At 36.7% G+C, this 13180-nt stretch overlaps 1 pseudogene; it reads right to left on the reverse strand.

Moving 5' to 3' along the window:
* Positions 1 to 3392: 3392 nt before the first annotated feature.
* Positions 3393 to 12960, reverse strand: LOC101347080 (coiled-coil domain-containing protein 25 pseudogene; annotated as a pseudogene).
* Between the last annotated feature and the right edge of the window lie 220 nt (positions 12961 to 13180).

Consider the following 13180-nt stretch of genomic DNA (forward strand, 5'->3'; position numbering starts at 1 on the left):
AAATATATTAAAAAAAAAAGAGTATATTCCTTGTGCTTCAAACAATATCATTAGTAAAGTAAAAAAGACTATCCACAGAAAGTGAGAATATATTTGCAAGTCATGTAAAGGGCTTGTATACAAAATATATGAAGAACTCTTATGACTCAATAAAAAGAGAAAAAACTCAATTTAAAAATAGGCAAGGTTTTGAACAGACATTTCTCCAAAGAAACGGGTTGGCAGCTTCTGAAAATAAGCATAGAGTTAGCATGCGGGCAATAATTCCTCTGAAAATAAATGAAAGGATGTATACACACAAAAACTCATAGAAGAATGTTTACAGCAGCATTATTTATAATAGCCCAAAAATGGAAACAACTCAAATGCCCATTAACTGATGAATGGATAAACAACATGTGGTATATCATACAATAAAATATTATTTAGCAATGAAATTTAAGAAAGTACTCAGACATGCTACAACATGGATGAACCTCAAAAACAGTATGCTAAGTGAAAAAAGGTCACATATTATATGATTCCACTCATATAATATGTCCATTATAATTTATATACATGGTCAGCTTCTGGTGTGGCACAAATGGTTAAGTGCTCTACTACTAGCCAAAAAATTGACAGTTCAAACCCACCCAGAGATGCCTCAGAAGGCAGGCCTGTTGATTTGCTTCTGAAAGGTCACAGCCTTGAAAACCCTAAGGAGTAGCTCTACTCTGCACACATTGGGTCACCACGAGTTGGAATCGAATGGATGGCAACTTAAAACAACAACAACAATAGGGAAATCCTTATAGACATAAGTAGATTGGTTCCCTAGGGCTCCGGGTGTTGGTGAAGAGTGTTGAATATACCACGGACTGCCAGAAGAATGAACAAATCTATCTTGGAAGAAGTACAGCCAGAACGCTCCTTAGAAGTGAGAATGGCAAGACTTCGTCTCTTGCACTTTGGTCATGCTATCAGGAGGGACCAGTCGCTAGAGAAGGACATCTTGCTTGGTAAAATAGAGGGTCAGCGAAAAAGAAGAAGACCCTCAATAAGGTGGATTGACATAGTGGCTGCAACGATGAGCTCAAACATAGCAATGATTGTGAGGATGGTGCAGGAATGGGCAGTATTTCTTTCTGTCGTATAGGTGGTCGCTATGAGTCAGAACCTACTCGATGGCACCTAACAACAACAACAGGGCTTGGGAGTGGTTAGCAGATGGGGGATGACTGCTAATGGGTAGGGAGTTTCTTTTAGGGACAATGAAAATGTTTTAAAATTAGATTATGGTGATGGTTACACAACTCTGTGAATATACTAAAAATCACTCAATTATATCCACAAAACGGACAAATTTTATGATATGTGAATTTTATCTTGATAAAGCTGTTATAACAAAATTAAAAACCGGAAAGTAGAAATGACTCAAAAGAGTCTAACGCAGTAAATATACTAAAAACCAATGAATTGTACATTTTAAATATATGAATTTTATGGAATGTAAATTATGTCTCAATAGGCTGTTAAAAAAAAAGTTATTTTCTTCCTATATTTGTGTCAACCTTATTCTAAAGTGCTTGATTACATCTGATTTTTTGTTTTATTTTATTTATTTATTTATTTTGAAATACTAAAGTCTTTTAGTTTTATTCACAGTTCCAAAGTGCTGTTACTGTTAGAATATCTCTCATCGGAGATCATTTTTGCTGAATTTGAATACCTGATAAGAATAACAATGTTGCATGTGGAGTTTTGGTGTGGTTAAAATGTGAATTCATACCCCTCCTGTCCCCCAGGCTTTGTTCTCTTTCCCTTTCAGTATTTTGTTTTCTCCCTTTCTACAGGGCTTGCCTTATATGCTACAATAAAAATATATCTTCTATTCAGAATCACATTGGACTGCCGTTCAAATGAGTAGTAATAATACATCTTAAATCACTAAATCTGCAACTGAGAAATCTGAACTCTCAGATTACAACTCAAAAGAAATCTTATTTCGCAGTAAATAAACAAATTACTTGGCTGGCTAGTGAAATACTTGATTATTTCTAAAAAAAATAATAATAATCATAACTGCAATGTGGAGTTTTGCTTCATTCTGTTTCCCAAGACAAAAATCAGGTAACCTATATCTCCAAAATGATTTACAGAGAACGCTTTTCTATTTCTCACTCTAGTGCTGAAAAATTACTCCAGAGCCTGGAAGTTATAATATATGGTTTGGGTTACTTGGTGCTTAGGTAAAAATTTACACAAGGCCTATCTTAGTTATCTAGTGCTACTATAACCGAAATACCACAAGCGGATGGCTTTAACAAAGAGAAATTTCTCTCTCACAGTTTAGGGGGCCAAAAGTCCAAATTCACGGTGTCAGCTCTGGTGGAAGGTTTGTCTCTCTGTCAGTTTGGGGGAAGATCCTTGTCATCAATCTTCCCCTTGTCAAGGAGCTTCTCAGCGCAGGAACCCCAGGTCCAAAGGACACACTCTGTTCCTGGCACTGCTTGCTTGGTGGTATGAGGTCTCCCTGTCTCTCTGCTGGCTTCTCTCTTTTCCGTCTCAAAAGAGATTAACTCAAGATACAACCTAATCTTGTAGATTGAGTTTTGCCTCATTAACATGACTGCCTCTAGTCTGCCTCATCAACATTATAGAGGTAGGATTTACAACACATAGGAAAATCACATTAGATGACAAAATGGTGGACAATCACGCAATACTGGGATAGTGGCCTATCTAAGTTGACTTACATTTTTGGGGGACACAATTCAATCCAACCTTGATTAACACAAACTATTTCGTATGATGGTTCTAAGATGGAGGCTGTCACTAAAGCAAGGCTATAGAAACTAGGACAACCTGAGAGTCTGCGGGTCACTGTACTAAAAGGCTCAGATGACAAAATGCAACATAAGTATTGAAGCCAGCAGTCTTCCAAAGGTATCACTATCATCTTCAAAACCCATAAGCTTATGTGCTATTTTTTTCTAATCAGGAAATCAAGGGTAGGGGAATATTCACATATATTGCCACACATTCTTCTTAACAGAGGGGAAGATATTTTAAGAATATGAAAAGCTTTTCAGGACATCATCTTTCAGGGACAGATTGAGTAAAAGAAATTTTTCAGAGTTGGTTCTTTCTAAATTTTATCTAAAAAACAAGGGCAGCCAACTTTCAGGAGATACCAAGACATGTTCTGACAAAAATATTTACACTTTCCTAAAGTTATATGCTGTCGTCAAGTTCAACTGTATTTTATATATATATATGATCCTTTTCTGTCAGCAAAAAAGAGAACTATTAATACTATCAATGGTATTTGTGTAGAATGAAGGTAGAACTTTGGTTGCTTGATTTTTATAACTCAGAACATAGCTGAAATCAAAACATCTGAAACTGTCCCTAAATTCACATCTTTCAAAGGTCCTTTTCTCCATTCACATAAATTCATCTGAATCATTGCCGTCCTGATTTGAAGACATATTCTCAGCTTTCATTAGTGATGAATAGCTCCTAAGTTCATCCGTTTCCCTTTTCTACTTCATTTCTTCTCTTTCCTTTCGTTTCCTGAATTTGGATTTTTTTTTTTTTCATTCCTTTCTTCATGATCTCTGCATTCTTTCTCTGCTGCTAGGTCTGGGAACCACTCCATTTTGGTCTTTTCTATTAGTTCAATATCTCATTCACATTTTTCTCCACTGTCACAATGTTTACATCCTTTTGCCTGTGAAAGCCTATCTGTCCCACATCCATAAAAGCTGTTTTCTTCAGGTTAGACCACGGTGTATATAGCACATTGAGGTTGTTTACCTTGCAGCCTTGAATGCTATTGGCCTTCACAAGATGTGCACAGTCCATAAGCACTTCCTTTGGAATGTCTTCTATCTTCTTCCCCTTACGTAATCAAAGGTATACATGAGCTGAAGAGAGTTTGTCCACATGAAACCAAATATCTTCAGGCAACCATATTTTATTAGATTTTCATTTTCATATTTATCCTTTCCCATGTAAATAGTGTAAGCAGATGAATTAGCGCTGCTGCTGGTGAAGTAGAACACCGCCGTCTCAGCGGTGGGGCAGCCACTCCTGCACAGAGCAGCAGTGCTGGACTTGGGAAGTTCAGGATACCAGACTGTTTTATTTTTTTTAGTGTTTAATTTTTCATATGGAAATAAAAAAATCAAAATTAAATGTTGGAGCTTTTGATGAAAACTCACAACTAGTAAAATCTGATAGAGTCACATTTATAGAACAAACTCAAAGCCTGTAAGTAATACCAGTTTTTTGATTCCATGTTGCCCTAGGAAACAATTTTCCAGATTGATACTGACTTGTGGTCAATCTTTTGTATGTGCCATTTCTAAAAGTTTTTTGGGAAAGAATATTCAACTAAGATTCTAGACTTCAGATATTTACAAAGATTGGCTATTATATGGTTGAACCTCTACTAGGTTTTATAATTGAGAAGACTAGTGAGGTATGGAGAGGACCCTGAGGTATCTGAAAAATCTCTACAATAAATCTCGTCTGTCAAGGTCACATAAAAGAATAGAGAAAAATGGAGGGTAATAAGTGCACACAAATAAAACATAGAAATACATTTGAGATATCTTTGGTCAGAAAGAATGAAGTTCAACTAGGGGAGAGATTGAACTAAAGAAAGAAAGCATTATATTATTGAATTTCCTAACAGTCATCATGGTATATATAATTTGGGTGATTTCCCCGTGGTTTAAAAAAAAAAAAACTTCTGGAAAAATATTACGTTAGCAGCAGTCATAAGATCTATATTCTAAAATCTAGATAATAGAGTACAGAGCTTAAAAACATAGTTTCTGAAATCAGGCTGCCTGAGTTAACTTCCAGCTCATCTCTTTACTAACAATATCTTGGGGAAAGTTATTTAACCCCTGCTTGCCCTTGATATCCACATGTAAATATTGCAAGAGTTGTGTCTTTAAATCCCAGTTACTATGTGTATTAGTTATGTATCTACTATAAACTAGCACTGCGACAACAGGAAAATCACTTAACCTCATTGATGTATGAGGAAGTAGGCATGTTACTGAACGCAATGGGTTCGCCGCTTGTACTCTTTTTAAGAATAACGAAGAGTCAAGCGAATATAAAGCAAGGTATAGTTTATTACGCACGGTGAGTAAGGAGTGGAGGGGGAATTCTCCCTGAAAGCACTCCGTCTCCTAACAAAGGGCTGGGAATGCAGTTTTATACCATGCGGGAAAGGGAAAGACATATATATCCATTAACTTCATATGTATTCAAAAAAGGGTCGGGGTAGAATCCAGGCACAGAACTGGCTGACTAACTTCTGTCTTTGGAAATGGGCTCGATCACGCTTGATGACGTATGTCCGGTGATTTTCGTTCCTAGGCAACACTTACGGGATGAGGCCATCTGCCGGTCGACCTGGATTCTAGTTCTAATTGGCTGATCTGAAAGTTTACAAGCGGACAGATTAGGAGGAAGTAAGCAAACAACATTCGCACCGTTCTTCTTCTAGAAAAATTTTTAACCGACATAACTTGTCATTTAAGGCCTTTTCTGTCCCTAGCTGGTCTCAGGCATAATGATGTCTAAGATTTCCAGCTCTTAAATTTTATGCATTTTGTTGTCGTTGTTTGTTTTTTGAGAGTACTATTTGATCAACAGCCTTTCCCAGAAGAGGTCAGGATCACAACCTCTGAATTCTGTCTTTACCAGTTCAGTGGCCAGAGAAACCCCTGCTATATCCCAAATGAGAGAAATTTCCAGTGAAAAAAGCCAGAAAAATATAAATTTATCTGTGATGGCTTTTTTGGTGTGCCAAATTTGGAGACTAAACTATAAGGATGGAATGGTGTACAGCAGCCATTTTGCAGCACATATATATCATTTTCTAGTTTTCCAATAAAACACTGATCTAGGTGCTGCTCTGAAGGGATTTTACAGATGTAATGAAAGTTCTTAATCAATTGACTTTAAGTAAGGAAGATTTTTTTTGGCAGGCCTGACTTAATCAGTGAAGCCCTTTAGAAGAAAACAGACAGTCCCAGAGCCACCTTCCAAATAGTATGTGGATTACAAATTTTTTTTTTTTATTTTTCTTTACAAGATCTTCCTTTCTTGACTGCCTGTGACAACAGCTTTGTCCAGTGCCTTAGGAGTTCCAGCCTACCCATAATCTTCTTTTTATGACTTCCTGCCCTATAGATTACTGGTTTACTTAACCAGCCACCCACCAAAATCATTCACATATATATGCGTGATGTTGTTGTTAAGTGTGGTCTATTTGGTTCCAACTCATAGTGATGCTATACACAACAGAACGAAACACTGCTTGGTCCTGTGCCATCCTCACAATCACTGCTATCTATGTTTGAGCCCATTGTTGCAGCCACTGTGTCAATCCATCTTGTTGAAGGTCTTCCTATTTTTTGCTCATCCTCCACTTTACCACGCATGATGTCCTTCTCCAGGGTCTGGGTCTTCCTGATAACATGTCCAAAGTACAAAAAATGAAGTCTCGACATCCTCCCCTCTAAGGTGCATTCTGGCTGTAGTGCTTCCAAGACAGATTTGTTCATTCTCTTGGCAGTCCATGGTATATTCAATATTCTTCACCAACACCACAATTCAAAGGTGTCAATTCTTTAGTAGTCTTTATTCGTTGCAACTGAAAACACCGTGTCTTGGGTCAGACACACCTTAGTCCTCAACGTGACATTTTTGCTTTTTAACACTTTAAAGAGGTCTTTTGCAGCAGATTTGCCCAATGCAACGTGCCCTTTGATTTCATGACTGCTACTTCCATGGGTGTTGATTGTGGTTCCAAGTAAAATGAAATCCTTGACAACTTCAATCGTTTCTCCATTCATCATGATATTGCTTATTGGTCCAGTTGTGAGGATTTTTGTTTTCTTTATGTTGAAGTGTAATCCACACTAAAGGCTGCAACCTTTGATCTTCATCAGTAAGTGCTTCAAGTCCTCTTCACTTGCAGTAAGCAAGGTTGTGTCATCTGCACATCACAGGTTGTTAATGAGTCTTCCTCCAATCCTTATGGGCCTTTCTTCTTCATACAGTCCAGCTTCTCTGATTATTTGCTCAGCATACAGATTGAATAAATATGGAGAAAGGATACAATCCTGAGACACACCTTCCCTGATTTTAAACCATGCAGTATACCCCTGTTCTCTTCAAGTGGCTGCCTCTTGGTCTATGTACAGGTTCCGCATGAGAATAATTAAGTGTTCTGGAATTCTCATTCTTCTCAACATTATCCATAATTTGTTATAGTCCACACAGCCAAATGCCTTTGCATAGCCAATAAAACACAAGTAAACATCCTTATTGTATTCTCTGCTTTCAGCCAAGATCCATCTGATATCAGCAATGATATCCCTCATTCCATGTCCTCTTCTGAATCCAGCTTGAATTTCTGGCAGTTCCCTGTTGATGTACTGCTGCAACCATTTTTTTAATTTTCTTCAGTAAAATTTTACTTGACTGTGATATTAATGATATTGTTTGATAATTTCTGCATTCTGTTCTATAACTTTTCTTTGGAACAGCCATAAATATGAATCTCTTCCAGCCAGTTGGGCAGGTAGCTGTCTTCCAAATTTCTTGACATAGATGAGTGAGAACTTCCAGCATTGCTTGAAATATGCTTTTGGTGAAAAATGTTGGTTGGTATTCATTCTGTTAATTTCTGGAGCCTTGTTTTATCACCAGTGCTTTTGGGACAGCTCCGACTTTTTCCTTCCATACTATCGGTTCTTGATAATATGCTACCTCTCTGAAATGGTTGAATGTGGACCAATTCTTTTTGGTACAGTGACTCTGTGTATTCCTTCCATCTACTTTTCATGCTTTCTGAGTCATTCAATATTTTCCCCATACAATACTTCAATATTGCAACTAGAGTCTCTAATTTCTTCTTCAGTTCTTTCAGCTTAAGAAATGTTGAGTGTGTTCTTCCCTTTTGGTTTTCTAACTCCAAATCTTTGCACATTTCATTATAATGCTTTACTTTGTCTTCTGGGGTCACCCTTTGAAATCTTTGGTTCAGCTCTTTTACTTCATCCTTCCTTTTGCTGTAGCTACTCTATGTTCAAGAGCAAATATTAGCATCTCTTCTGACATCCATTTTGAGCTTCTCTTTCTTTCCTGTCTTCTTAATGACATTTTGCTGTCTTCATGTTTGATGTCCTTAATGTCATCCCACAACTGATCTGGTCTTCAGTCATTAGTGTTCAATGTATCAGATCTATTATTGCTATGGTCTCTAAATTCAGTTGGGATATACTCAAGGTGGTGCTTTGGCTCTCATGGACTTGTTTTAATTTTCTTCAGCTTCAACTTGAACTTATATATGAGCAATTGATATCTGTTTTGCAGTCGGCTGGTGGTCTTGTTCTGAATGATGATATTGAGCTTCTCTGTCATCTCTTTCCACAGATATAGTCAGTTTGATTCCTGTGTATTTCATCTGGTAAGGTCCACTTGTATAGTCACCATTAACGTTGCTGAAAAAATGTATTTGCAATAAATAAGTTGTTGGTCTTACACAATTCTATCATGGGATCTCCGTTGTTGTTTCTATCATCAATTCCATATTTTCCAACTCTGGATCCTTCTTCTTTGTTTCCAAGTTTCGCATTCCAAACATCAGTAATTATCAATACATCTTAATTGCGTGTTTGATCAATTTTATACTGCAGAAGTTGGTAAAAATCTTCAATTTCTTCATTTTTGGCCTTAGTGATTGGTGTGTAAATTTAAATAATAGTTATATTAACTGGTCTTCCTTGTATGCCTGTGGATTTTATCCTATCACTGATAGTGTTGTACTTCAGGATAGATCTTGAAATGTTCTTTTTGATGATGAATGTGACACTATTTCTCCTCAGTTTATGTATACATATAGTTGTTTTTGTTGTTATGTGCAGTTGAGTCAATTCTAAGCCACAGGACCATGTGTGACAGAGTAGAACTGCTGCATAGGGTTTTCTTGGCTGTAATCTTTATGGAAGCAGATCTCCAGGTCTTTCTCCTTGGAGCTGCTGGATGGACTTGAACCACCAACCTTTTGGTTAGTAGCCAAGCACTTAACCATTTGTGCCACCAAGGCTCCTAGATAAGGCATTTCAAAGAAGTCTGGAAAATGCTCCTTTATCCCTCCTCCACCCCGTTTCCTAATTGATACGTTCATGGCAAACATGTCCTTCCTAGCAGAACAAAAGAACAAAGCCCCAGGCTTAGCTTGTAGTAGCAGCCCAGCTAATGAAATTCTAATAGAGACAATAAGCAAGAAAATATATTCTAACAATAAAAACCAAAGAACAACTCCAACAGATACAATCCAACAGATATGAATCTAAATTGCACTATAAATCTACATTTCCTCCCTTAGCTACACGACTTTGGCTTTTATGTGTTAACTTCACTGTTCTTTGGGTGGGTGTGCCCAGTGGGAAGTGGGAGTCTGTATATTATCCACACAATTTTAAGTATGCCATTAACAATAAAGAAAGAAACCTATTTTCTGTCAAGATTAAAGGGGGAATAGAAGTAATCCAAATAACATCCCCCTTGGGAGAAATCCAATTTCTAAAACATCAATGTTATTCCATCACCTCTTCAACGTGGTGCACTAGGATGTGTTGCCACCATTTATTTGCTTCTGAAGTTTTTCAGCCTATTACTAGTGTGGAAAATTGGTATAAAGATTACAAAAAGGAAAACATTAAAAGTAAAAGTGTTACTCTTTTGGAACCTAAGGGGAATTTTTAATAGTTGGGATCCTTATGGTAAGTGAAGGCCGTGTTCATTTCCATGTGTACAGTTGCAATCTTTCCTTGGCTAAAGATTACATTGAAACCACAGCTACCCATTTGCTAATGCGTGTCACCTGGAACAACTGATGAGAAAATGGCATTAATGTGTTTGGATCCATATTAACCCTTCATCATTAATAAAATAGCAACCTGTTCATGGTCAGTTCATAATATTTTTTCATTATCTGTATTGTACTAAGTTTCTATGGATCTTCAAATTCAAGTTGATTATAGCATTTAACCATAGTGGAGCCAGGTCTAGAGAACCTAGTGTTTTGGGTTGCTGGAGTTAAGTCATAGTGATCCATTTAAGAAATTCCCCTAATTGAGATTGATTAAGTTTATACTCCCTAGTTATTATAAAAGTATGCATACGATATTCTCTTTCACATTCTTAATTCATTATATTAATCATCTTTGTAGCACATTGAAGTGTTTCTGGTGGGAAATGTTCTGGAAAATACCTTATCCGAAAGTTCAGATATATTGCCTGTAGAAAAGTGCTGGTTTGTGTAAGCAATCAAACAAAAATACTGAATCTTCACCTAGAAAAGCATTGTGGATTCCACAACTTAAGGAAGTCAGGATAGTGTTCAGAAAAGACTTAGAAAGATCTTTAACAAGTTGGAATATAGGAGCCATTTCAGAGGCTAAAGGGACAAAGATTGTTTAGCCTAAAGGAAGATGGCATGTTGATCATCTTCAAATATACGAGGGGTTTCTATGCAGAAGATGGTGACCTGCTGTTTTCCATCTTTTCTGAAGAGAAGACCAAAGAAAATAGACTTACTTTAGAAAGGAATAAAGATGTCTTGGTAGTGAGCATTTTTAACCCTTTGGTGACCCGTAGACATACGGTATCCCAATCATGTTTTACAGCTCTAGAGTTCTTTGGGAGTATACTTTTACCACTGAAAGTATTTGCAGCCCTTCAGTGGATACTTGCATAATGGCAAAAGGTGAAAGAATTGTTAGTTGAAGCAAAATACCTGGAGTATCAGCTTGCCAGTAAATCAGTGCAACCAAGAAGTGTGATTGGGTAAAAATTTTGTCTCTTTTGGCTTTTGTACCCCTAGATAAGCCTTGTAAGCATATTTCTGGTTTCCTGTGGGGTTTAGAGCGCTGGTGGCACAGTGGTTAAGTGTTCGGCTGCTAACCAGAAAGTCAGCAGTTCCAATCCACCAGCCACTCCTTGGAAACTCTATAGGGCAGTTCTACTCTGTCCTGTAGGGTTGCTATGAATCAAAATTGACTCTACAGCAATGAGTTTGGTTTTTGTTAGTGTGATAGTTAGGGACCCCTAGTGGGCTTAGTTTTGTTTGTGTGCGTGTGTGTGTATGATATCTGGAAAGCCAGAGGTTCCCCATGTAACCTAATGGAAGTTACCCCACCATATTTTCAGCAACCAAGGTTCATTGGAACAGACGTTGCCCATCAATCAGCATACCTGAGAATACAAAAAGTTCAGTGGTAATCATGTAATCCAAGATATTTCTCAAAATCCATATTACCAACCAAAAATTTAAACACATCCCATGACTCAGCATACTTCCGTTAATGAAAACACATGGTATCAAAAAAAAAAAGCAGAAAATAACAGGGTCACCCCATTGATCACTGAAATGATGCAGGCTATAGAGTTTCCTGCAGGCTAACAAAAATTAATGGTTTTAGTTCAACCTGGAGGCAAGGGAATGAAAGTTAATCTCTGATGGTTCCTATCAAGGTTCACTAATAGAAAACAACAGTTTAAATGAACTTTGAAAAAAATCTACATATCTCTTCTAAATAACATGTGAAAATTAAATCTTTATCCCAACAAGTGACTGACAGGTATATCAAAGCTACAAAGGAGATTTTTCTGGTTAATAAATTTTAACAAATGGAGCTTAAAATTATGAATTTATAATTTGTAGTACTGAAATTACAATTTTGGAAAGCTCTTTAAAAGCACGCTAAATTAAAACATAATAAAAAAGGTAAGTGTACAAATGCCATCTTATATCATATGAAAAGCGTTTACATTTCTATATGATTTTTGAACGGTATTTTCAAAGTTTGAATCTGGTAGATTGTTGCAAATGAAATAAATGCTGATAGAAAAAAGAGCCAATAATTGAAGGGATTAAAAAAAAAAAAAGATATGATTCATCTCCTTGAGAAATTCAAAATCCAAGAGTGAATCAGATCAGCAATTACTTAATTATAGCCTGATGTTAAAAAAAAAAAAATGTTAGAAACATTCAAAGGCCTGGTATTGCATAGAAGATAGGGTTACAGATTCTACCTGAAAAATAATATTTGAATTGGGTTCTAAAGATGAGCAAGAATTTTCAGACACAGAAGGAAGTGTGTAGGCTAAAGTCATGGAGGAATGGGACAAGATAGCATACTAAAGAACATGAACACCTCAGAGTGCTTGGAAAGTAGAGAGATCAAAGGGGAGCAGCAGAACATAGTATTAGGGCTAGATTGTAAAGATGTCAGAGTGTTCAATGAAAAGTCATGTGCAAAATAGCATCCTCAACCACAACCCAATGTTTTAATTTAGAAGATGATTCTACTACAGCTTTGTCAAAGATCAGGGCTTGAGAACCAGGAACAAAGGCAGTGGGGATCAAATGAAATTCATTGCATGTCTTGGCAATGCTGAGTAACCGAATGAACTCATTCAGAATTTTTGTGAGAAAAGACAATTGCATCATTTCTTCTTATACATATATGGCTTTTCAAAGTGTTGAAGAAGATAATAATGCCAGATGTTCTGCTGGATTGGAGAAGAAAACAGCCAAATCTACAAAAATCTTCTGGGTTTAGATTTATTGCACAGTACATTGGAAAATGTCTAGATACATATGTGTGTGTATATAGATAGATAGATATACATATAGATAGATAGACAGATAGTTAGATAGATAGTTTCAGTCCCAAAGAAACAGAAGATGTGCTTGAGCAGATAAAGTAAGGTTGATTAATTTACATGTACAACTTTCTTCCTGGCTGACTGTCATCCACCTGACAGGATGGAGCAGGCTGACATTTTAAACATGAATATTTCATAGAAAACCTTGGGTCTTACCAATAACTGGGATAGGGGGTAGTAAGAAGGGCAGGAAGACATGTTTATAGTCATGCTGCCACTGGATAAATACCCCCAAGCCTCAGGCTAGCTTTGAGTGACAAAGTACTTCAGAGGAAATACATGGGATATAAAGCTTTCAACAAGTCAAACATATTTAAGTCCTTGATTTTCAAATAGTTACTGAGTATTTTTCTTTAACTTTTGAGAAGTGATACAGAAAATTGTTTGAGATAATGTGGATGGTATTCTAGTGATTTACATGATAAATGAA

The sequence above is a fragment of the Trichechus manatus genome, unplaced genomic scaffold, assembly GCF_000243295.1.
Source record: "Trichechus manatus latirostris isolate Lorelei unplaced genomic scaffold, TriManLat1.0 scaffold00047, whole genome shotgun sequence".
Lineage (NCBI taxonomy): Eukaryota > Metazoa > Chordata > Mammalia > Sirenia > Trichechidae > Trichechus > Trichechus manatus.